The 27038-nt window shown below is 40.4% G+C and overlaps 1 protein-coding gene across 4 annotated transcripts in view; it reads right to left on the bottom strand.

The window, feature by feature from the left end:
- Window positions 1–19846, bottom strand: part of LOC139631134 (metabotropic glutamate receptor 4-like) — a 152791-nt gene extending 132945 nt beyond the window's left edge. For 2 of the 4 annotated variants that reach the window (XM_071495113.1, XM_071495115.1), the window contains exon 1: window positions 872–1171. The gene's annotated coding sequence lies outside the window, so the exon portion shown is untranslated. Of the gene's footprint in view, window positions 1–871; window positions 1172–19366 lie in introns of those variants that run through there. The other 2 variants (XM_071495114.1, XM_071495116.1) reach the window with 2 other exon arrangements.
- Between the last annotated feature and the right edge of the window lie 7192 nt (window positions 19847–27038).

Raw genomic sequence — 27038 nt, forward strand, 5'->3', positions numbered from 1 at the left:
TAGTTAGGCATGTTAGGGTGTCAGGCGAGGGAGGAGGTGCTCTCGGAAGAGATGAGTCCTCAAAACATTCTTGAAGATGTAGAGGGACGCCCCTGCCCTGGTAGCGTTCAGTAGCCTGCTCCACCTTTGGGGAACCACTGATGAGAACAGTCTTGACTGCGATTGCCTTGTGCGCAGGGGATGGCAGGGATGTCCTTGGAGGAACACTGTCGCCGAGAAGCATAACCCTGTTTGACCGAGTTCCAGTAGATGGACGCAGACCCAGAAGCCACTCTGAAGGCAAGAATTTGTGACTTTAATGTGATCCTGGCAGCCATGGGAAGCCAGTGCAGGTCAATGGGTAGCAGTTACATGTGGCCTATTGGGACCATCTGGACCTTCTTCATGGCCACAAAGTGTTAAATACAGTCTCTTCATTCTACATTGACTACACTTCCGTGTTTCTAAAGCAGAAGACCCCCTTAATATTCACTAATTAGAAATGGCCAAGGTGCTACCGTCCACCTGTTTCTACACTTCCATGTAGGTAGTTAAGGCTCCCACCACATGTTTTTTTTTTTGTTTGTTTGTTTTTTTTTAAGTTAATAGTAATTTTGGAAATTGGAAATTCACGAAATAAAATCTCCAAGTCTGTACCCGCTGCTGCCAGCTGGAGTTCAGTCTAACGCTAATGACTGATTTCAGCTCAAACTAATAAGTAGCCGATTCATCTACAATCATCTTTTCATCTGCAAAGTCTTTCTACATTTTTGAAAACAAAGCATGCCGAATTTGCCACAAGCGGCTCCAGTTTGTTTTGCATCGTTGGGTGCATCGACAACTATCGATGAATTACTCTGAGACATCAGCTAAGGGTTGTAACGTGGCCTACCTCACTTGCCTCCTTGAGCTCTGTCTGCTCCGTTCCCTATGATGGTTGAACTGAAAGTGAAGTTGGTTTAACTTCAGGACTAATTTAGAGGTAGTCCTGTCTGATTAGTAAGAAGCTACCAACGTTTTAATGAAAAGGTGGTGAATTCACCTGGCTTCCTTCGTCTCCAGCAGCTGCCTCCAGGGGCCGCTGTTTTATGACGTCAGACATGTTTTACCACAAACAGAAATTCAATGAAATCACAAATGACATGTGATAAATTATTTCAATGCGATTAAATGAAAATAATAGCTTGAAGAATATTAGGAAACCTAGTTGTTTGCTTCTGAAGAAATCCCGATCATGTGCCCTTGACAATAAACAGTTAATGGGTTTTATAGTCAGCTGTGGGCAAGCACATCTTACACTGCATAAAACAGTCTTTTTGAAGGGTCTTGCAGTCAGGATTTTTTTTTTTATAACTTACCATTTAACTCATCATGTATTTGCTTGGCTTGAACTGCTACACTAAATTAATACTAATGGTGCTTTTGTCTTATGTCTAGAGTTCAAACGATTTGTCCATCCAATCAATTAGTGGACTGAAGATGACCTCTTTATGTAATTGTCTCAGTCCCTCTTGAAGCAAAAATATTAATATGGGTATAGACTGAATGTATGTAATAATGTAAGTTTTAGTTGGATAAAAGAAGGAATTTCAGAACATCGCTTTGAAATTTAAGAAATTATATTAATTAAAATATATTTGATAATTCCCTGACATTTTATAGACATAGACATTTTGACATTTTTGTCAGTCTCTTGACATCTATGATATGTTTGTACAATTTGGTGCAGATTCAGATAATAGTCCTGATCTGTTAGAGGAAGATGCTGACTCCACATTACTCCAGTGAAAATGTTTATATTCTTGTGTGTAGGACAGAGCATTTTCTTGCAACAGCAGGTGCTGGATCTATAGGCGGTCCTTCGGAGAGACTTCATTTTATTATGCATGCAGGGAATCTTTTTTTATGCATAATTGATTACATTATACTGCTAGCCCATGAGTGTGAACATCTGTTCCTTAACCTGTAAAGTTACCTTTCAGACACCTTCAGGATGAATCTGTGATCCAATGGAAACTTTTTTTCATTGAGAATATGTGTGTGGATTTTATTTTTGTGGTTCTCAAGAACACGGTTTTCATTATCCTTCAAACTCTTGTGTGGATCAAAGGAAAACACACTCACAGGTTCAAGCTAGCTGTTTATGGCCCACAGGTCCTTTGAGACCTGCAGCAGATGTTGGCAGCACAAGGACTTTTTCCAAAGCTGCAGGTGGGCATGGGCACTCACCATGTAATGCATGGTCAGTGTGTAGGCTGCATCGCCTTCTGTTCACCAGCTTTGTCTCACTGCATGTGTGGCAAGATGCTAACTGGAAACTCACTGCTGGTGTCTTTGTTACAGAGAGTCCGCTAAGGGTAATCTTTGACAGGGCTTGTCAATAAAGACTCGGAAACTTTCTAGTGAAATGTGACAGGAGCACAGCCAGACATGAGCTCAATTCAAGTTTACTTAATATGCACTGTGGGAAAAAATTACAGGCCCACGAAGACCTTTACAGACCACTGATGTCAGACTATGACATTATTGGTTCTGTGGGGACCAGTGACTGGCAAAGAGGATGGTTTTGCTCGAATGGGGATCATCAAATCTTTGCAAAAGGCCCCTGTACATCTTACCCATTATTTGCATGTTACACTATTTGAGAAGGGTCTAATAAAATCTCAGTTACAGTTTGACTTCACACTGGACAATATCAGTGTTTCTAACAATTTAAACACATGCCCATGTGGTATCTACATGTACTTACCAAGGACTACTGTCAGCAAATGTATTCAGTGTGACTTCATGCCACACTCTGATTAATTAGTAGATGTGGGTCTGAGCAGCAGTCACACTGGGAGACTTTGGTCCTAATTTCTAACTCTTGTCAGAATTTTGACAAGGCCTTTGTTTAGTTGCCAGAGCTCTGAACTCCCTGACAACGCATGTTTCACAGTGTGATACAGGACCCTTGCTTTTGATTGGCAACCACAGATTTCAACCCATTTCTCTTATAACTGTAAATTTTCTTGAATGACAGTCCAAAATTACACGGTGCATAGGGGATTTAAGTATCTGTTCCAAAATGTAACTTGTTATCAGAACTCAACCTGGTAAAAACCGTACATTATGGTTCACATTGAAGAATAGCCTACTACTGTGACTACTGATCGAGATTATCCTGACAAACAGGACAGTAGGAGACCGATCTAACCTGACCACCGAATCTCCTGGGAAAAGAGACAGGGGGAGAAAAAAAACAAAAAACAAACATCAGATATACCCAAGATATCAGCCTATAAGTGAGAATATTTCACATCTTAACTCCTCAGGCTATCGCAGGTCTCTGCAAGTGTGTAATTGCTATGTGACACTTTAGAAGACAGCACAACAATGCAATCTCAAGTGAGATTATCTGAATGAAAAGGAAAGGGACATTGTTAGAGGAGAAAGATGTCTCTTCCAGAAAATAGCACTGCCTTTCTGTCTGCATTCATGTCACAATTCAAACATCAGTTTACACTGCCATGCCCTCACAACTTGCCCTGAACACTGTAACAAGTCTTCAGGGGCAGGAGAGAAGGATGTCACTGACAATTTTACAGAGTGTGAAGCTTGACTGCTAATGAGATTTTTTTTTCTACCACTAGCAAATATAACAAGTCATTTCCTGTACAAAAATCACTTCTACTTCAAAAAACAAAAGAACAACATGGCTGTATTAAGACGTGTTTGTGCTTTTATTGTGCACAACTAAATGGACTGCCATCATTCTCCATTTAGGTATTTATTTATTGTTGTTTGCTACAGTTTTGTGGAACTTAGCTCATTTGTTTTATATTGTTCTGCCTTAAGTCTGCCCCTGTGAAACAGTCCTAATAATTATTCCCTTTACTTAAAACAGTTTTGGTTGTTGGGCATTCTTTTGATGAATCTCTCAGCAGTGTGGACATCTCCACTGACCACGCTTAATCAGGTGCTAATTAACTGACACAACCTTAGAAACTCATTTATGATTACTTTTCTTTCCACCTTCATAGCCCATTATGTCTAACAAAGATATATTTGGAAACCCATTTGGAAGATGGCACTATTTTGTCAGTATCTGAGGTAATAACTAAACAAGGACATGACTGTTTCTAGAAATCAATTTAATTTAAAATAGTTAGCACCACTTATTAAAATGCCATCCAATTTGCTGTGATGAGTGCAAGCGTTTAAACAAGCACAGTAACTCCAACCGTGCACATGCAAAACAATAGCGCTCGTAAATATGAAAAGTGCTTCTCATGCAACAAAGTGTGGCTGATGAGATATGCATAAATTCATGAACAGGTGTAATGTGCTCCGTAAAAACTCGAAATGGCCTTTTGGCACAAAGTAAGACTCGCTGCATATTATTTATGTGAATTTTTAAATACATGCAAACACAGTCACACTCTATTACAAAAACCTTGTATCCAGAATAACACCCGTTAGGATGGACTTTTGAAACCAGTGTTGTTTTTAATTAAGAAATAAAACTTCCTTCTTTGTTGATTATAAAGCAGGTCTAGGTGCTATATAAATATTTAAAAGTATCACTGTGTCCTTAAACAAGCCATCAGGACTTCCATAACTTTGTGATGTCACAACAAAACAGTCACCACCCTCAGCTATCCCCCCAGCATGGCCTACATGGACCCAGCGTCCATCTTTGCTGGATTTGGTTTCTCGAAGTGTTTACCTGAAATCTGCTAAATTTTCAGAAAACAGACAGCCAATCAGAAGAGAGACTCAGAGGCTCTCCTCTGTTTGTATGTATGTATGTATGTATGTATTCAACTTGCTAACACATTCACAAAGACAATGCTGACATGCTAATGTTTAGCAGGAAAAATGTTTACCATGTTCACCATCTTTGTAAATTTGATAATTTTCACTAAACACAAAGTACAGATTGCCATCCTTAGACCTATTCTAGATCCTGACTAAAATACTATCAATCTCTCACCATTTACCTCCATACCGTCACTGTTTACCTTCATATGTGAATGCATTTACAATAATAACAAATCTTGCTAAGAGTCGAAGTAAAACTTCTTCGGTCCAGTTGTTTAAGATTGTTTGTTTAAAAGCAAACCTTGTTTTTGGCAACACAGATATATCTTCAAGAGACTACCAGGGGGCCGTGAAGAGGAAACAAAGAAGACTTGTTTTTTATTTGACAACCATGTATTTTTGAATTTATTTTTAAATGATCTGATAAGAAAATGATACAATAAAACAGCACAACAGTTGTTTTCTTCCACTTGCCTCTCTTTCATGGTCCACTCCAAGCTTGTAAAATACCCAGCAGGATAGCAAAGAAAGAAGAAAAATCAATGTAATTGAACACTGTGTGGTCACTGCGATAGTGAGTGTAGATACATTTCTCTAATGCTAAAAAGGGATAACATGCAGCAGCAATAGCTGCACCTACATGAGCCAGTGATGACACAGTCTGAAATGCCAAAATTTGATGATGTAAAGTTTCAGGGAATGAAACCTGCAGCAGGCATAAAGAAAAGGAAGTGACAGTGACAGATCTCTTTTTCTGCAATCCTAGTTGTCATGGAGATTATAGTAACGTGTCGTAATGTCATGGTTTGATGTTGCTCATTAGGCCAGTAATGATTTGTGGATAGATTGCAGGTGTGGGAGCTGTGTCTCATTTGAAGCCATACGCTGGCAACCAGAGTACTTCAGACACTAGTGTTTACTGGGAGATCTGAGCTATTTTATTGCTCCTAATGTCATAATTTACATTCTGCTAGTGGACCCTAATGGATCCAGCGCTCCACATCTTCCCTTTTTGTTCCGCTGAATAATCAATGGAGATGTGCGTTTCAATCTTTTTGATCCTACAGCTCACTGTGAATGTATTTATGATGGTATTAATCCCAGTAGAAATATGGGTATAAGTATTATTACTATTATCATAATTATTATTGTTAGTTTTGTATGTTTTGGACCCATGATGGAACATTTATAGCAGGTGGTTCATAATTTTTTTTTTTTTTGCCTGTGATGAGCTGCAAAATTCAGGCAGGGGATTTGCTTTTATGCCACACAGTATGACTCCATAACTCCCTAACAGATACTGAACATCTGTCAAGAATTCCCAGCAGTTTGACAGTGTGATGGCAAAAACAGTCAATATTTCAGCAACAGTATGCTGTATTTATTCAAAATATAATGAGGGCTCTGCATTACATTTTTAAGCGACAGCAAGCAAGAATTTCATTTAGAAAAACAAATTTCTTTTATCATTCATATTCAGGCTGCAAGCCACCACCTTATCCAGCGTAACTTAAACTGCATTGATTGAGGGACGGGAAGGGAAGAAACAACATTTTTGACGTTAAGTCAAAGGCGCCAGTGTATTGTGTTGTGAGCTATCCACTGAATTAGCATGCTAACTAGCTAACTGGCCTGTCCCATCTCATCTCACTTTGTACTTCCGTTGCATACAGCCTGTCCTCAGTTCAACATGAGACGATGAAGAAGTAGTAACTGTGAGGAGGCTGTAAACCTGTGTTGCAGCGACATTCCTCCACTCTTTCCTCAAGCTCAGCTGTTCATGCTGCTGCTCCAGCTGCTCCCCCTTGCCCTCCTTGACCTCTCAGAGCTCATCTGAAGAGAACAACCTACTAGTTACATAATCAGATTGCAAGGTAAATCTGTGTGGAAAACATTATTCCCCCAATCTATTGTAGGTTTGGCAACATTTCAACAACTGCCCTATGTTGAGGTTAGATTTATTTTAGCTTAATGTCAGGGTGAGGGTTGATACTAGGTTGTGAATGACCAGTTTCTGAACACGCACAAAGCATGATCTCATGTGCACGCAGAATGACAGATACATAGTTAAAAGTTTATTGATTTTTTGACAATCCCCCAGGCCACTGGTGGAGCAGCCCACTAGGATGCCCTAAGGCCACTATGGCACAGGGGACGGGGAGAAGGGAGAGCAAAGAGTACATTTTCTTGTTTCTTACAATAGGGGGGACACTCCAACTTACTGCCTCCTATTTGTTTGGAATATGAATTCAACAGGTGTCCAGCTAAGTCTAACCCATTGCCCCTCCGCTAAATATGGTTTTGGGAACCCATAGATGTGACAAATCAAAATTTGAAATAAAAAATTCCTCCTAATGAGCAGCAAGCGAGTGCTCTGACTATACAAAACTGAACTCAGCAATGTCTCTTTTCCCATCTTGGAGCTTTTGCTTCTCTTGTCTCTTTAAAGCAAAGACTTGCCAGTATTGCTGTGTGCAGTTAAATGACTTCTCCAGCCATGATTTCTGGGTACTGAATTTTAAACTGTCAGAACAGTTACCTGTCACTGCCATTTGGAGCCATCATCACTGCTAGCTTTAACCAATATGTATCTACATATTATTATGTTTGCTGCAGCATCTGCGATGTTGACAGCTTGTGACAAGACCCAAACAATTTTCATGGGAGAGATCGAATCCAAGCAGGCGTCCACCTCTTCCTGTGCCTGTAATTGTAAGTCCTTGTTGGTGAATTTTTGAAAGTGCATCCTGGTAACATATAGGACTTGTAAAAATCATATAGAGTTTTGGCTCTAAGGCTTCCTGGCCTCCAGCCCTGGCCCTTTCCCTTTGACATTAAGACCGGAGCATGCTCTCTCAGAGGAACAGCCCATCTTCTGCCTTTTAATGAAAGTTGTTCATCATCACCTTGTCAGCAACAGTGTGTGACTACGACAGGTTGACGCCACTTAGTCTCCCTAAGGGGAGCTTCCGCTGTCGAGCAGAATTTGCAGTCCTGCCATTTTACCTTGACAGACGAAACAACCTGGACAGGACAGGAGAGCGGGGCCACATAATGGGCCCTCCAGTTGCCTTCCCCTTAAAAAATGGATTGGATGACATTTCGGGTTTTATTTGAGTCTTAGCTGCATCTTGTTCTGCTGTGCTAGACATTCTGTGTTTATACCAACAGTTGAATCAGAGCATTACTTTCACCATCATTCATCGCCCACGCCATCACCTCACGATCCTCGAAGAGGCCCTCAAAGGTCAATGTGGCGAAGATGACCGGTCTCTGCCTTGGCTGTTATGAGCAACTGCCTTTGCTTTGCCCCAGTTACCCTGCATGGCTGAGCCCTGATCGCAGGCGTAAGGGCGGTTACCATAATGCTAGCTGACATCCTGAGAAACTGTGATTGCTTAGAGGGCTTTGTCGGCGGGCTGGGTGGAGGGTGTGGGTGGCTGCGGAGGGATAGGGGCTGTGTCTCACAAGGACCTTTAACAGCCTTTTAAAAGCTCTGGGAGGGCCTGCCTGACGCCAGCCACTCACAGGAGAGAAATCGCTGACAGAGCTAAAGGGAGAACGGGCGGTGGGGAGGAGGCGAGCGGGAGAACAAGGCAGTTCCTGGAATGCCTTAGAGTTCATCATGTAGTCCTGTGATTCCTGCAAAGATCTAGACATGCCACAACACTAATCGCCCACTGTAGTCACCGTGTAATTACAACCATTTGCACTAAATAATTCACCAGAAGCAACTGCTGAAATAACATCCAGCACTCATGGAATGCACTTCTGCAAGCTTTTCCACTACAGCCTATTACACCACTTTAGTCTCTGTCAGGTCAGCCTGGCCACTGGGATAGAAGCATCCTGCATTACAATCCTATGACCTGGTACCACTCACAGCAAGCTCACAGAGTGCTGTGTTTGACCTATAAAGGTTTGACTAAACTGGCTAATATCATGCTCTGTGCCACTGAACCCACTGTTTCTGTGGACAATCATCCATCGCCAGACAGAAAAAAAGACATTATCCAAAAAGAACACTAAAGTCCTGGGAAGCTTTATTACTCTCAATTCTTCAATAACTCCCTCAGACCTCCAGTTGTGTGCCATATTTCATCTCGGCACTGAAGAATGAGTTCTCTGACAGTGAACATGAGAAATGCAAGAGACTCAATGGGCACGGCTGGAGGGGGGGCAGCCTACCCACAGAAGATCACAGCAGTGGCAATGAATGTATCAGAAAACACTGCTGTGGGCGAGCATAAGTCAACAGCGCCTAATGTGAGCCTTTGGTATGCATGATGTTAAATAGATTGTGAAAATGCTCTTTTCATGACTAAGATGGAGCTTTTCATTAATCCTAGAGCTGAACCTGCCTCCGCAAAACAACGAGCATCCCTCGCGGGAAAGACAAAACACCCACGGTGGGCTGGAGGGATCTCAGAAGAGCTCTTATACAGCTCATGGACTCACTCTCTCTGCATCCACCCCCTTAGCTGTGCATGCATTTGTAATTTGCATGTTTGTAGATATATGTAATACGTCATATGTGTAGCATGCCGTAAGTAGTGGATATCTCCCTGAACATGCATCATTTTCTGTGTGTGTTGGTGCCTTTCAACACTATGTACATATGCTTTTGTGCTCTGTGTGCAAAGTGTAGGTGAATGTGGTTGAGACAGATATTCACAGAACTTAAATCATATTCTGCCTTTTATGTGAGCCTGCACAGCAGTTGGTCAGAGGAGATATAGGTTTTTGATTTTATTTTAAGAAGCCCCTGTTAATGATACCCACGTGTAGAGGATTAAATCAATAGCACAGAGATTCCGTAAATATTCACATGTGTGAATGCTGATAAGTCTACTCAAGCTACTTTTTTATTTGCTACGATATAACAAATGCTGCAGGAATAACTAGCACACCTCAATTTAGCACAAATCCCTCTCTGCTTGTTCCTTGCCTTCTCTGCCCTCCATCCTTCCTTGGTTGTGTCTTCCATAAATTAAAAAGAATGTGTGTGCAAACACACTCGAGTATTTGCAACCACAATTTAAAACCTAAATTGCAGAGATGGAGCTGCAATTGAGAAAGATTATCACATAAATTGAGTTCACCCAGTTGGCCTTTATTTGCCTGTACGTACATCTGCACCAGTGATTGCAAGTTTTAATATGGCAGTGCTACTGGTAGGTGTAAACAGTGTGCTGCAGATTCAAAATAAAACAAGTTTCACTGTCAAACTGTCATCCTGTAACGCTTTGTTAAAACGAAGGCACAGACGGTTTAATCAGCCGTTTCAAAGTTAAATGAATCGCCACAGGACATCAGAGGAATAAGACTTCTCTTTGGTTCCCATAGACTCTTATTCTAGGGCATATCAGCCATATAGCAGTTATAAAGCTCTCTCCATGTTCTGTCGATTCTCCAGAACCTGCACCACACTAATCTCATCATGGCAAACCCAGCAATCTATTTCTGAGCGGAGCCATATTTGAATCAAACACCTTCCTGTCAGTCGGCAGAGTGTGACTGCAAGAACCGGAGTGGTCCCCAGGTTACAGGCCAGGCATCCATTTGTTATGCAGATGTCGGAGCTGACGTCTAAGCGGTCCCATTATCAACACCTGTGTTGATAAGTGATGGCTGTGTAGAATCTTATGTGCTACCCAGGGAATAATTGTAGAAATCAGCCTCAAACCAGCATCTTCTGCAATTAAAACTGCAGATTTTCTTATGCTGTCCCAGTTGGGAATGAAGCAACAGAGCAGCAGGGCAGCTAAAAGTGGTGCATCCGCAAGGCTTCATTATAAATTACTGTAACCACCTGACCTGAAATCCTCTGAACAAGCAAGCCACCTTAAGTGTGTTGATAGTGGATAGTTTCAAGAAGAGTTCAAAAAGTGGAATATATAATTCAGGCTTGGCCCATTATGTAGGAAAACCTTTTAGGATGATATTTTATTGCACGATACAGCAGGCATCCTAACATCTATGTGTGCACCAGGCCCCTTCGATACTGATCGTCAGGGGGCATTATTCTCACTAGAGTGGATCCTATATCAATGACTGCTGCAGGTAGAACTGAAGCAGCATTTTCAAGTGAAAAAAGAAGCATTTAAACCATGCGGATTTGAAGTAAACTGCTTATCTGGTGGCCATGGCAGATGTAAGGAAAATGTTTTAGTAAAATGCCGTGAACTGCCACTGCAGCTTCAATGCTTCTTGACATATCAGTTCCTTGTTAGTCTATTGGAGGAATGAATGCCCTCCTTCCATAAGATAATCCCTGACCTGGTGTTTTGATGATGATTCTGGAAAGTGCTGTCTCACATGTCTCACTCCAAGATCTCCTGTTGTAACTCTGTCTCGTAGAGACTGTCTTTCTGTTAAACAACTGTATGTTGCGTACATTTTGAGAGAAATGAATTGCTACCCAGATTGTGTTTTCTATCAATTCAATGAGGAAGCGCTGATAAATAACACATCTGTAAATCAAAAAAGGTTCATACTGAATGTAAAAACAAAACATATTTAATTAATAGCACTAAAGGGGCTATTTGTACGTTTTCTTCGTTCAAGGTATAAAATACACCCTCTGAACAGTGTTACCTCCTGGGGGCAGAGTGGACGCTACATTGCCAGGATGGTCTGGCCAGACTAGGGCTAACTGGTTAGCATGCTAACCTCGGTAGAAGAAGATGAAAGAAGCAGTGAAAGATGTATAAATAAGAGTTGACATTGGTGTTGCTTTCCACAGCTGGAGACAGCTCTTGGTGAGTAAAGGAATGAATTTTGATACTGACCATTTCTTCCAGGCTGGTAGGTAAACAGCTGTTAATGCTAATGCTGTGTATGTAGCGACAGCAAAACAAATAGCTCCTTCTTTTTAATACTTAAGCACTCACAGCACTTGGTTAAGGTTAAGAAAACACAAAACACGTTGTGTTTATTTTGTTGATATTTCACTGTAACCACGATCCTTTCCCTTACTGGGTTTTTGTCTAAACCTAACCAGAGACAAGACTGAGACTGCAAACGTAAGACTCTGGTGTCCAAGTTCTCCACTTTGTACACTCGTTGTCCACTCGACCACTACAGCAGAACATAATCCTCCACTCAGATAATGTTTGCACCAGGTAACGGGCAGCAATGACGATTCCTAAGACAACATAACTAGCAAAATAAATAGGTATATAAAAGTAATTTGGAGAAAGCATTGCCTGTAGGTGTTTAACTAGGTTAAGATCTGGTGACTAAGAAGGTCATGATCTACAGCATTTTCACATTCATCAAGCCAGTCAGTGATAAGACTTTTGGAAGTATCACACAAGGGTTTATTTGTTTCATTTAGGCTGGTTAAGCAGCGACTTTTGTCCCTCATTTGTTTTTGCAAACCAATTTGTTATCTTTTAATACCAGATATTGGGATTTGAAGTGAGCACTGGTGCATGAAGTTTAGCTGGTGACTTCAGCCATATTCCAGTGGGTTGGAGCCATGCATCCCCTCCGTAGGTCGTGGTGGTTGATCTCAACAGGACACCAACCAGTTTGTTGTTTTTACTTTAGTGTGACGGAGAATGTGGGTGAAGCCTTTGTGAGCATTTCTTTGATTACAAGAGAGTGGCCAGTTCTCGGGTTAGTGCATAACTACCATCACATTAGAGTCTGTACTGTTGAGTCTACATTTGATGTAAAATCCTTCTGCTGTGGCTTACCTTGATCTTACCACTGTACATGTTGTTTTACAGATGTCAAGGTCTTGGTGTTTCTTTCATCATGTTCCTCCACTAGTTTATTCATGTTTTCTTTACTTTCTCCTTCAAGCTGCTATATTCAATATTTCTGTATTAACAATGGATCATATGACTGTCTTTAGTGTGAAATAGGTCACTTACAGTGACCAATCCACTGAGAATTAGCATCTGACTCCGCAGTTCTTGTCAGCGCTACAGAGCTTTTTAATATCGTTCAGCCCTGCACCAAACAGCAGACAGACAAATTTAGTGATGAGCATTTAGCAACTAAAGAGCTGGCAATTTCCCTCAGGAATCGGTGGAGTGCTAAACAGAACTAAAAGCAGATTGAATAACTGACTTATGTTCATCACCTGGACACAAACAGGACTCCTGAATGAGTGCTTATTATGCTCCATGTCTGCTGGAGGTGTAAGTAAAGTGGTGTTTGCTACAATGTGCAGCTGAAAATCTCGCACGGTTTAACTTCTCACCTTGCTGTAGCGATGAAGAAGTGTACTCCAGGGTGTGTCATCACTGTGACATCACTGTTGGGTGTGGTTGAAGGCGGGACAATACTTGCTACTTTGGCAAGAAACGCTTTTGGTTTACTGCTCTTTTGGTGGTTTCTGTCAACTCCTACAGGAGAGATCTATAGCTAAACGCTCCACTATGTTCACCAGTCCTTAAGAGAAGCATTCAGTTGGCTTTTAGAGCTTTGTCATTGAAAACAGTGACTGAACAATGACGTTGCAACCCAGAAAGCTAAATAAGATGAAACCCACTATTAAGCTTTGTAAAGTCAAAGGGAACTGCAGATTCAGATGATAATTTTCTCAAGGCCCATAATGATGAGTGACCCCTTTCACATTGTTATTACGTTGTCAGTTGAGAGTTGTCAAGGGGATGTGAGCAGTAATGGAATATATAGAGTGCAATGCAGTGTGATCACAGTGGACCGTTGCCTTTGTCCGGTTACGCCCACATTCAGAGGTGGAAAAATATCCACGCAGGAGCATTGCTATATTGTTTGATTTTATTCAGGCCACACTTGAGTTCAAATGAAAGAACAGTTTGGAAAGTACTGATCTATCTATCTATCTATCTTGGTAAGTATGAGTATGTTAGTAATAAATGACAAGCACTGTAGAAACCCCCAGTGCAAATGGAGCTGAGTGTTTTTCACTGTTGTCTCCGTCTATGCTCTCCAAGCTACCTATCACTACGTATCATCATCTATTGTGTATTCCAGTGAATAGTGTACTTGGAGCAGGTATAAGCAATATTTTGGTTATACTTTTTTACAATTCCCCCCATTTAGCATTTATCAGCAGTAGATAAATGGTTTTTAACATACTATAATGAAGTTGTAAGCTGATATAAAAGAATTAATTATTTATTAATTTGAAAAATTTGTCAGCAATCATAACATCTCCCATTATTTAATGTTAACTGCGTTATTGTCATCTATGAAGTTTATACAGTAGCTTCCACTTGTGGGCGTAGTTGTTCACGAATACATTAATAAATTATATATTCTTACAACTACATAATGTTGTGTTAATACAAATGCTAAAACTGGGGACTTATACTGAAGTGTTACCCATGGACAACAACTTGAATATCACCTGACTCTGTAATTCTTCTCAGCTTTATGGATGTTTTTACAATCTTTCAGCAAATGTGTTTAGGTTTTTCCACACCGTAACTGTTTTGGTTCTCTCTCATCACTCTCATAGTGCTGTTTTTAGGCCGCCGGCAGCTGTAAAACCACCAAACAGCAGACAGACACAATTAGCGCTGAGCTGGTGAACATAGCATTTAAGGGCTAAAGAGTCCATCGGGAGTTGGTAGAGAGACCAAAAACAGAGCTTAAAGAGGACAAACACAGCTTCAAATCAATACTATTGTTACTCTGTTTCTCCTGAATCTGTTTGTTTTAAACCCCCCGAGAACGAGGTTTCGAATCTACTTGATATTGACTGATTCATGGGAGTGTGTGGAATCCCCTTTTCCCAACTGAGCCTTGTCCACTTCAAATGAGTGAGAAGAGCACACACAAAATCACAAATACACAAAAGCTCTTATCTGAAATAACCAAAATTGTTTGAATTGTAGAAAATCTTTTTGTTAATGACGGCCCCCATCACTCATAGAAAGAAGCTGATCAAGAAAATATGTTTTCATAACTTTTAAGGAATGATTTAACAACCAATTACGTTAGAGCACCCACTCCCCATCCACCTACCTCATCTACCTCCACCACAGTTAGTGGTGATCTTGGCTGTCCCTTTTAACTCAAAACGCAGTATTTTTCCCATTGCATTTTGGTCTGTTGAGGCCATTTATGGTGGAGAAAATAAAAGTGAAAGGGAGAGAGTGATACCTTTCTTTGTTCCATGATATAGGCCCAGTGCTCCCTGTGCTGTTGTTGTACTGAAGGACACAGAAACTCACAGGGTTTTCCCATATTTTGTAGGTCTCAACTATTTAACTTTCTTTCCTTTTCATTTCAAATATAAAAAAGTCATCATTAAGTATGATTACATTGTTGGACAGCAGTGAGGCAAATAGCAGCTCCTGGGTCAAATAAGGCTGTTAATCAAACATATTAACACCCTTGATCAAACCTGAAGTCTTCCTATTAGCTGACACCACAACTTGTGCATGAGTTTTCTTAAATCTACTGCAGATACTAATGTCTGTACAGTAAATGTATAAATATGACCTCATAACATCTACTACTAACATGAAGAGAAGCAGGATATTTGAAATAAAGTCTAATACACTTATGAGATTAATTTCTATATTATATAATTAGCCTGTTTGACACAAAATAATCCAATCCAAGTACTGTCCAATCTTGTAGTGAAACACATAATGTCCACGTTCACAAGTCATTTTATGCCAAAGGAGTATTAACACAACTGCTGGAACTCAGTCATACATATTAATGGACATTATGACAGTTGCCCTCATTTTGAAACAGTTTAAAAATCAATATTATTCTTGATGAATTAGAAGAGATAAACAAAACATACTGACAATATGCAGACATGTGCTTCTAAACTGCCCTCAACTAAACAATGCTAAAAAAAAACTGCCCCATGGTTGAAACTAATTGCTGGTCCCTGTTGTACAGAACAGTCAGATGATAATAAAACATCAACAGATTTTCACTTTTTTAATGCCTGTGTTTGACCAATAATCCAAATAAATAAGAAAAATACATAACAAACACAAGAAATGTCTGTAAAATGCATGATTCATCGACAATAGCTGCCTTCATAAGTGCTGAAGTGCTTTGAGTTGAATTATTACTTCAACAGACATGTGTATTCATCATGTGCATCAAAGCACAACAAAGCAACATTTCTCTTCTATCAGTATGACAGGCATACTATAAATTACGATAAATGAGTGGAGTTAGCAATAAACGGCAAAATAAGAAGCAGAAACAAGTTCAGACAGTTTGAAAGTGAGTTTTGGTTGATGGACAATTTATCAGACACTAATGATGCAAACTGTGTGCAGTGCTCTAAGTGAAGTTAAGGTAAACTTTAAGAGTTGTTTGATGACTGTATCTCACACAGGTCTGCAACTGCAGGCATGGATTGATTGAACAAATGGACCCAGGCATGTAGGGAACATTAGACGGACTTGAGTGAAGGTGAACGTAACTTAATGATAGATTCACAGGCGAGAGGCAAGATGCTCTCAAACCCTAGTGTAAGATAATGTGTATAATCCACTGCAGGGATGTTAAGTGCACTCATTTCACACTCCATTTCACACAACGCTGCCCTAGGAAGAATCTGTGTGTATGATGACTCAGGAAATGCACAACATCGCTCTTCTGGATCTTCCTGTTGTTGTTTCTCTCCATTGTTAATAAGTTGGAATCCAGAGGTTTTTCCACACTATTTCACAATTAATGATATGTCAGGAATATAATAAGGGCTGAATCCGTGTTATGTGTGAAATTCATACTAGTCAATGGAAGTCAGTATTTAGTAGCAAATTACTTCAGAAGATGTATTACCAACATTAAAATCCTATTTGAAGGTCTAATTTCTACCTGTTGCTTTATTCTAAATTTAAAGTCTAATGCATAAAATGTAAATAGCATAACCTCGAGAGAAATAGCGTCTGTTTTCATGGTATCTCTTGCTACAAGGACAAACATTTCATTTACATCCATCAACCTAAGAATAGAAAATCTTCTCAGTGAGCGTCAATGGCCCATTATAACCCAATACAGAATAAATGGTCTTTATGAGCTGCTTCTGATGTCATTTGTACACATCACGTATCCACCAGCTTCTGGACTTCAGTCTATTTTAAAAATCTCTCCTTTAGAGGGAAATAAGTGCAGTGTCCTAATTGCAGTATGTTTTCCTGAAAATCTGACAAATTGCTGGCGTAAGAAAGTCTCTGAATGTACTGAAAGGGAATATTGTCTCGTATGCGTACACACTTAAACATAACTGCAACACATGGGCATAAGATTTTTAGTTAGTCATGTGTTTATTTAGTTATCTTCCCTTTTTCAGATTAAGTTGCCTGTTTTACATTTTATAGAGAAAAAAAAGCTGAGTGTGCTGTGTTTGTAATGTAGCCATGTTTCTCATTTCCCCTGTCTTTAATATGGAATTGTTTGGAAAACTTCCCCCAGTGAGCAGATGGCGTCTGCCGGGAGGAGAATGAAGCTGGAACCTGGGCTCTACACACCGTGCACACACTTCCTCATTTCCAGCACAAGCCTTTGTAAAAGGGAACAACAGAGGCCTGTCGGGAATTTAACCATGGATCTGTTCTAGGAAACAGTGCGCACGTTTGTTTATTGCAGTGTTGCTCTTGGATCCATGCAGCAGCTAGAGTAAAAGATGTGGATGGTGGAGAGTCTCCCTGCAGAATGGAGAACACGATCAGGCTTCCTCCCTCCCTCTTGAAATCATTTCAATCACTTTGATCATTGTGGTTTCCATCAAGTGAATGTGATGTGTTCATTATATGACCCACTTTACCGACAGACTGAGATGTAAAGAAGTATTTGTATTCTCTGGGCAAGCTTATCTACAGTATGCTGCTGTGTCCTCTGGTGTTTTATTAAGCAGAGAATGAGGCAGTGCTATAGTATCTCCTCATAGCTGCTTACACTCTGGCCCATGACATATTAAAGAGAACATAGTAGCAGGCAAACCAGGGGTCTTACGCTGAGTCTGCACTTGCTAAACTAACTCAGAGGACAAGATAAGCCAGGCAAATCTTGGAGAAGTAAATCTAAGGCTGTCTGAATAAGCCCTGCACCTCTCTCCCAGCTACAATCTACACAGAGAGTATTCCTCCCAATCTCTCTGTGGGGGAGATTACTTAAGCGTGCTTTGTTGCCAGATCCAGGTAGGCTATCAGTCACTGCAGTTGTGACGAACATGCCAACAAGAATAACCCAACCCAAGACATAAAATCGGGTCGGAGCTCAGAGGCTGGATGAGACTGAATTAAAATCTCTCTTTTGCTGAGTCAGACTCTTTAGATAATTACCCACCGATATGAGGAACATTTCCCCTATTGGCTGTAGGTTCAGAGGGAATGCAGACAATGGCATATTTGGCGGTACATCATACCCCCCCCCCCCCCCCCCCCCCCCCCCACCACCACCACCACCATGAATTGAAGCTATGAGAGTAAGATAGCACAGAGCTAATCTCTGGTCCAACAAAAAGGCCTGAGGGAGTAGCCTGAAATGGAAGCAGTATTAATACTTGTGAGTCAGGTATATTTGCTTGTCTTGTGAACCTTGACCACCACCTCCAGCCTTGTTGTATATGCCAGCAGACAGTGTACATGCAAAATAAGCATAATATACATCCCTGTCAACAAAAGAACGGCCTTGAAGTAACAACCATGCATGCCTAAGTAACCTATTAAAGTTTGCTCCGGGGTCCACAGGAGCAGTCTCACATCAGCAGTTCTAGGCTGTCTCCAAGCTCGCCTCCACTGCCAGGAGCCTGCACATCTGCACAGCGCAGTGACTGACAATCCGTGGTTCACACAACGTCCCCACCCCCGCCACCACACACACACACACACACACACACCTCCAACCCCCACCCCACCCTCCCTCCTCGACACACACTCACAAAACACCACCACCCAGCCGGGGTGCTCCCCTATACGTGACTCAACTTGTTCCAGGGCCGAGAGGGAGACACGGTGAGAGAGGTGGGGATGAGATAAATCAGTGGGAGCTGGGGAATGAGGACGCGGCTGGTTGCCTCCTGTTGTTGTTATTCAGAGATAAGCTGGCTTGGCTTGTGCTAAGGGAAAAAAAAAATTCCCCCCTTTGTTTCGTCCAATATGTGCTTTCGGGGCTGTAACTATAATGACACTTGAACCCTGTAGCCCCAGCAGTTTGGATATTGGGTCCTCTTTTATCATGTTTTGTGAGACTTCATGCGCCTCTGCAGCGCAGCAAGGCACAGAGCTCTCCCGCACAAGACGCTGCGCCTTAACGCGTAAAAACAATCAATGCATCCGCGGCTCTGGGCGTTGCGCTCCCTCTTATAGGCAACACATACATCTACTTTTAAAAACTGCCATAACGTCATGAACCGCTGAATGATTGAAGTATGAACAGCACTGAATCATGCAAGTTGCAATAAAATGTTTTGCCTGCATCCGCAGGTTTGAATCACGAATCCCAGTTGTCAGTATCCTTTCAATACTCAGTCTTAAGAATTAAGTCAAATCATGTCACGACGTGTTTTTTTTTTTTTTTTTTTTTTTTGTTTTTTTGTTTTGTTTTTAAACATTTGATCTCCGTAGATGACCCATTTTTGCAGTTGGGTGGCTGCACTTACCTCTTACTCCTGCCCGCGAAGAATTTTTTTTTTTTTTTTTTTTTTTTTAATCAGAAGTGACCCATATCCAAAGCAAAACCGTGTCTTGTTGGCTGTTTCGGTGTGTGAGGGAAGGCTTTTTTTCCTCAGCGATTCTGGCGCTTTTTTAAATCAACATGTGAACTGTGCTCCTGAATAGTATCCAAAAGGAATCCACACGCATTTCGAGGCTGCGTCGATCCCCGGGAATCACTGCGAGCGCTGTCCACGGGAAAAAGTGGTGCTGAAAGTCTCAAGTCCCAACTTTAGGTTGCGTGCGAAGGGGGGGATTAATGTCCACGTCCACCAGAGCCACACACTAATTCAGCCCCCGCGAAGAGAAGATCAGATTTGTGCGGGATAACCGAGCGGAGAAGCGCACAGCCCGCACCCGAGGCCAGAGCGCTTTGCAGCTGAGAGACGGAGGACTGAGTGCGCTCCGTGCGCTGGATGTGATTGATGTCAAATGCATCGCGGCACACCGCCTTTATCGGGGAGGAAAATGCACCGTCAATGAATGGGGTGGGGTGGGGTGGGGGGGAAGGTGTGAATGCCAGATTACAGCGTGTAATACCACCGGCGCTGTGGCAGAGTCTGCATTTAGCCAAAGTGTGACATACATCCTCTGCCTCCATTTGTGAAATCTTCACATCGATTCGGCCGCCTGCTGCCTCTCAGCACAGACTTAAGTGTCGGGTTTATTTCCTTCTGTGAAGTGGCAGACAGTCACAGACATCACACTGCTTCTCTCCACCAACACCAATTAGTCTAATTAAACTCACCTCTGGAAAAGATAGCTCACTCATTTAGGGCTGTTTCTAATCATGTGTCCACCAGATCATTTGCAGTGGCAAGGCAAGCTGCAACAATCCGGTTTCACCCAATTCATACTGATATGTCTAATGCAATGATATGCTCTGAAATCATCCGCAGCATGATAGCGGCCAATCTATTCAATTCTCACGGTGTCATTATTGTTCAAATGGGACGCTTCCGGGTCGACACACGACGTTACAGGTGCTGCAGTGTGTCGAGCCTCACGGCGCTTGGGATGCTGTGCGTCGACCATGACGAACAGTCTATATCAAGTCCAATCACAGAGCGCGAAAACTCAATCTAGCTGTGTGTGCTTTGTGTGTGTGTGTGTGTGTGTGTGTGTGTGTGTGTTTCACTGACTGACAGCGTCCAAATTCTGCAGCAGAGTATATGAAATCATGTCCGAGGGCACGCCTATATATGTCCAACATTAGCCGGCAGAAAGGCGCAGAATGAGTTTTAAACCAAGCGTGGAGTGTTATCACATGAGACTCTAATGCGGATGATGGGCCCCGTCTTTTGGCTTTTAACCTTCAAAAGTCGACCGAGTGTGTTGCGGAGACAAAGAACTTCCTCATTCATCAGTTTAACCGCGGCATCGGTGCAACCCGCAGTCCCCGGAGAAGGGCTTGATTAATTTTCCATGATGTCCAGTGGAAGGCTCATGGTGATAACCCTGCCTTTTTGTTTCCCGGATAGGCGCAGCTGCTCTTTCTGCCTTCCTGATCACAGGGCCGAGTGGTGTGTGGAGGCTTTCACAGGTCTGAGTGGGTCACACCTGTGGAGTGTTGGACCGACTCCACCACATCAAGGGAAAGTGGAGGGGTGTGTGTGTGTGTATGTGTGGAGAGATGAGGGAGGGGAGGTCCTTGGAGGGTGTGTGTCAGGTCTCTGTGGGCCTTGGAGGCAGCTGAGCCTCTGAATATTCATCCCCACTTCTGCTGAAGCAAATTCCAGCTACACGACTAGACTGACTGACGGTCTTGTGAGCTGTCAGGGGACCTTATAAGTCATGAAAAAGAAGAAAAAAATCACAGGGCTAACTTCTGCACATTATTGAACAAAGTGTTTTACATCTCATTATTACCCCACAAAGCATCAGCGTTCTTCCATCTGTCAGCTCCTCAAACCAGTGCTCTATTTCTGTTTCGCATGGTTAACATAATAAGTGAATTATTTAGCTGTGGAGAATGGATGCAAAAGTTATTTCCACCAGGAAACCCATCCCTGCTTTGCTTTCTGCTGCAGTGCACTGGGAGATGGTCTCACTGAATGTGTCTACTCGGAGGACAACATGTTACACCACAGAGTCCTAGCCCCCTATGCAAGGCAAACTCTGGAGATTACTTCTTTCAATTAGCCATGGGGTGGATAGAATTTAAGCCATGTTAATTCCAGTCACTAGTGGAAATCCCAGCGAAAAAGACTAGCCACTGAGGCATAATCGCCTGCCCCCAGACGTCTCTCATTTCATGGATAAATTACAGGAATTATTCAAAATGTAAATTCTGAAGTCACAAGATTTTCTGTTTATTGATGGGATTCATTAAAAGGCCAAAACTCCTGCAGCCTTTAAATGATTTGGAGCGACCTCTGCTTATGCCAGCTCTGACCTGGTTTGATTTCACTCATTCCCCCATGAGGAGTCCTTTTTTTCACTTTTTGCCAACATTTTACTCTAAAAGTGAATTTGCCCATACATGAATTCACTAAATGTTGAATTAAACTGACTAAGGAGGAGCTGCTTTAAAAGTTTCCACATAAAGAATAACAATGACGAGAAGAGGAAGAAGGAGGAGGAGGAGGAGACATGGAAGTCCCTCAATATCATATGAATAAGAATCCAATAGTTGGAACTAAATATTATGTTTGTGTCTTGCATCTTTTCATCAGCGTCTGTGTCATCTAATATTGAACTAGGGGCCCTACGGACTATCTGTTGACATTTGATTATATAAAATTGAGTTTTTCACCGTCTAATACACCCACAAGTTGGAAGTCATAGAAATGAGTCAGTTTGTCACTGTCTGTTTGACGCAATGTTTTATGAAGATGAAACAGGCCAGCCAGGGCAGACAGACTGGCCATGTGCTCCATGTGTGAGTGCCATATATTTTTGAGATCCCGAATGGCTGACACTTGTCACAGGTGTAACCTTTGAACTGTGATATAAGAGACTGGCTACAGTGCAAATTGTATCTGTGGTACAGTGTGTGCACAAAAAAAAAACAAACAAAAAAAAAAAAACAGTAGGGTATATTTCATCGGAAGAATACCTCCAAATGCTGAGACAGACCATATTACAAAACTGTCTGTTCCTCTGAGCTAAGGAGTTGCCTCGTGAACAGCAGAAAATGCTACTAATAAGAGTGATTCCATTACCACTACAAAACAGGTTCAGGGTGGAAAATGTTGTACAAAGACGCATCCACACAAGTCATTCATAAAAAACCATGTAAAACTGCTTATTATTACATCAATACTGTACAGAGATTTTCTGCTGCTATTGTGTACCTGCTACTGCGGAAATGGTTTATTTCTTTATAGAATAAGCTGCCTAATTTTGTATTTGCACCAAAGTGTATCTTCTTTTAATAAGTGGACTAGAACTGGAAGAACTGATTAGTGGATTGACAGAAAATTAACTGATAATCAATTATTACTTGTTTACCTCATTAACCAAGCAAAAATGCCCAAAAATGTTAACACTCTTGCACTCAAAGCTGTTTATTTATGACAGAGATCAACCCCGCAAGTGTTTGTAAATAACAGTGTGCTGAAGGATCGTTGTAGCTGGCACTCACATGTATGCTTCCACTGGCATGCCAAAAAACATGAAAATGAACAATGAAGGATAGTATATGGATGTTACATGTACCTTTGATCTAAAAATATCCATTTTCTGTGGGTGTCTACATGGTTGAGTGGAAGCATATTCATTCCACTTACTCTCACTAAAACCTCGCGTCTGCCTTTTGAGTTACTGGTCATTGCTGCAGGGTATTTTACCATGATATTTTAAAATGACCCTCAAATAAAGGCAGAAAAAATGTAATTGTCCAATGTCCAGTTACAAGCCTGATACTGGTGTCGTCCATGAGGCACAGACATTGTATGAGTACAAAATGTAAGGTCTTTTGCTGCTTGTAACAGCCCATACCAGTAATTATGGCTTGTTTTGTTTCAATATTTAACCAATTTCATACTCCATGAATTAACTATATACATGATCTCTTTGCTCTTAGGTTATTTAACAAATAAATTGTTGTTGGATAGTTGAACATCTTTAGGAATATGAGTTTGGACCAGATATAACTGGCATGACAGCAACCCCTGGTGGTTATAACATTTAATAACTTTAAATACCTTCTATGGTTTACCATGTCATAATACAACTTTCCTAAATAGATAAACCATATATTGTATTTTCATCAAAACATAAAATATAGTTTTTTATGTTAGGCTAGTGTGCTTTCTATTAATTATAACACATCAGATAAAAGTCGCAAGTCATAAAATGATTAGTATAATATTGACTAAAGTACAATATGATTGATATGGGTTTGATAATAATGCATCTAAAGTAGATTTTCTGATTGACAAGAAAGGTGAATATTACTCAGTTCTTACCACAAAATTCATTCAAATTTGACATTGTGCAATATTTGATATTAGAAGCTAATGATTTTAGATTATGTCAGCCTGCTGATACCTTTTAGGAAAGGATACCATACAGAGTGGGGGCAGTGTCACTTTAAGCTCAGATAATCACAACACAGTAAATTGCTTCTCGTATGTGTGAAGCCAAGCACAATCTATTCTGGCCTTGGGCAGAACAACACAATCTCCTGCTTATTTAGTCATTAATGTGCATATTTACTTGGATTAAAAAAGGTGCTCGAAAGGTTAATGTTGCCAATATCTTTGCAGTCTTCGATAAAACACACATCAGCCTCTGCATTGTGTGTCATACATCCTGACAGCGTTTGGCATATTAAGAGACATAAGTGCAGCTGAATTTACCTGCTTTTTGCTTAACCCACAGTCGAACTCTGGTTGTGACTGCTCTGTCTGCTACCAGGGGCACTGTTAGTGGGGTGGGGAGGGTGGGGTGTAGTTAGGATGATTCTATTTTTAAATGATTTGGATGTCATGTCAGACAAATAAAGCTCCACCTTGAGCAGCTCCAACAGTAAAATGCCAATTTTCTGCTGCTTTCCCTACTTTAACACTGCTGTACTTTTAGTAAGATTTTAACTGCAGGATTTTTACTTGTAATGTAGTACCTTTACATTGTGGTATTGATACTTTTAAAGTAATGGATCTGAGCGCTTCTTCCACCACTGCCACAAACTGGCGACATCTCCAGTATCAGAAACTTTTCCATGAAAGAATTATATCCTTAGACTTGTCTTACCAAAGTAAGGAACGTGGTTTAGTATGAAGTTGAGTGCTGCTGTCTGAAACAAGCAAACATTCTTAGTACATGAAACAAAGCCAACATCACCAAGCACATTGGCCAGTGATCAGGTTTTGAATATCATGGCAAGTCAAGTTAGTTTTATTTATGGCCTGAAAATAATAAACATTTTCCCCACAATTTACAATAGTATCCTTAGGTTATCAATTCTGGTAGGGAAAACCTCCAGAAAAAAGATGGTTTCAATAAAAATAAAAATAAAAGGAGAGTGTCAGGAAAATAACCTCTTTCCAGATAGAGACATGCAATAAGTGTTAAATAAATGTTATACAGTCAAGACAGAAGAAGTTTAAGATAAATAGGGAATTTATTCTGACAAATAATTATTAGGTAAATGTGTTCTTTAAATAATTCACAAGAATTTTAAAATTCAGTGGCACTCTCTCGAAACTCTGGTTTATGTGTTTATTGAAAGAAGTGAGTGCCCTCTTTTGGACATGACAGGGACTGTATCTCCTGTGCCTGTGAATGATGAGGAGAAAATGGGTTGCCGTAGCAACTGCAGATAGTAAAAATGCAATCTCTTGAGTATGACCCTATACTGATATTATACTTAATTGTGTGAAGCCTGCTCTCATCCCCCGAAAGAGAGGCAGGCAGCAAGGGATGAAAAGGAAACACTTAGTTGAATAATTGATTGACAGATAATTAAACTACATCTGTTTTGAGAATCAATTAATTGTTCAAGTCATTTTTTCAGCAAAAACCCCATCCAGTCTCTGATGTCCACTTCTCCAGTTTGAGGATTCTGTTTTATATCATTTTATATCATTGGGTGTTGGATTGTTGGTCAGACAAAAATAATGTAGAGATTTTATCTTGGCTCCTGCTTCAAAAAACTTGTTGTTACTGTTGTGTAATTGTGTTTATATGTTACTGTTGCATATCTAAAGCCTACAGCTGGCCTGAAGCAACACATCTAATTACATTTTTGTTTCCTGCATCTTGTTATGTTTTTAATAATCAGTCAACTAAGCAACACACATTGGGTGGTGGACACAGTATCATACCTTTAGTGCTGTCAAATACAATAGCTGTGCAATTAGTTATTAAAATTTTCTTGAGCCTTGCTAAATCTGGTCTAAAACTATAATAATGGGAACCAAATGTCAGCTACCCTTCCTTAGTATGTATATATATATATATATATATATATATATATATATATATATATATATATATTGTTCAGTGCAACACCACAAACTTCAACTAAAACATTACAGCCCTTCACATAATAAAATCCAATAAAATCATATGTAAATAAACTTTACAAAAAGTAGGGTTTAGTTCAGTTACTGTATTAGATTGCAATTATATTGCATGTGCATGATTCTAACTAATTCTAACCGCAAGCCCACGTTTATGCCTACAAAGGGCATCGTTGCCAAATGACATATTTTTTAAATAATTGGGGGAAAAAAAAGAAATTAAGGTAAAAGATATACTGTTTTGTTTAGTTTTTTTTTAATAAATGTTCAGATTTCCTGACACAATATGCATATACATTACCATAAGTTTTTTACATCTGTGACATGAAACAGTAGGTAAAATTGGTTTTGGCACAAAACAGATTTTAGAAAGAAAAAGCAGAGATTCATTTAAATGGAGAGTCATCTCAGTTTTAGGCAGAGGAATGCGAGGTACTTTAAATGCCAGCATATCTGGGGAGAAACTTGAGAGGGAATATAAGTAAATAAGATAAGAAGGAATTGTATTGATCCCTGGTGGGAAATTGGATTGTTTCAGCAGTGAAAGCAATGAGAAAAACTACAAACAGGATTTAAAGATAAAAATAGAGTATGAAAAAAGTAGTAAGATAACACACGTAATATGAACAATCAGTAGAATGAACAGTTTGACATCATGCCAGAAATCATTATGCTGACAATTTATATTAAATTAAAGAGATGCAAAATAAAGTAGATTTTTAAAGATATTTTGTCTGTTATCCAGTTCAACTTAACTGAACTGGATGTTTATTGATGTGACACTGAGGGCTCTGGATCAACATCTACATGTCTGCTGTGTCATTAGTGAGTCGAGGGGAAGTTCAGTGCAAATAAACAGACTTGTGACTGAGCTCTCCTTTGTAACTCCTTTGTCAGCTGTTTATTTGTATGATAGCCAAGATTTCCAAAGCATCACATTACTATATAAATAGCTTTTTCTTGTTTTGTTTTATTTTGTGTTTTTTTTTTTTATTTGTTCAAATCTTCACCTCAGCTAATTTCCCATATGGCAAGCAAGGCAAATATATCTGTATTGCACATTATCATATACTGAGGTCATTCAATGTGCTTAACAAGTAATATCTAATTAAAATGACTAACTAAAGGTGGTGGAGAGGCTTTTTAAAGC

The sequence above is a fragment of the Trachinotus anak genome, unplaced genomic scaffold (genome assembly GCF_046630095.1).
Source record: "Trachinotus anak isolate AG129_WGS33_773 ecotype Australia unplaced genomic scaffold, CSIRO_AGI_Tana_v1 ptg000013l, whole genome shotgun sequence".
Lineage (NCBI taxonomy): Eukaryota > Metazoa > Chordata > Actinopteri > Carangiformes > Carangidae > Trachinotus > Trachinotus anak.